Raw genomic sequence first — 395 nt, 5'->3', positions numbered from 1 at the left:
ATGCAGAATCATTTTGTTTTGTGTTTAATGTAGAATTCAAAGCAAAATGGCATGTAGTGTGTGAAGGGACCAGAGAGCACCAAATGCATTCAGTTTATACATTCATTTATTTGTGCATTCATTCCAAGTAAAAATAAATTACATTTGACATTGCTCCTTTTTTGGATTTCAAAGATGTTGAATATTTGTGCTCGACAACGGGGGCATTTTTGTTCATTCAAAATGATTAGCATATTAAATAAATGGCAAACAAGAGTGCATATGTGGTGTTAACAAACAAATGCAGCTTTTCAAAGTTTTTGGACCACATTATAATATGTAGAACATCACCATTAATTCAGCACAAGACTTATCCATATATATATATATATACATATATATATGGTAATGTCTTG

Source organism: Carassius gibelio, chromosome B1 (assembly GCF_023724105.1).
Source record: "Carassius gibelio isolate Cgi1373 ecotype wild population from Czech Republic chromosome B1, carGib1.2-hapl.c, whole genome shotgun sequence".
Taxonomy (NCBI): Eukaryota; Metazoa; Chordata; class Actinopteri; order Cypriniformes; family Cyprinidae; genus Carassius; species Carassius gibelio.
The sequence above is the reverse complement of the archived record's forward strand: the minus strand, read 5'-3'. Positions refer to the sequence as shown.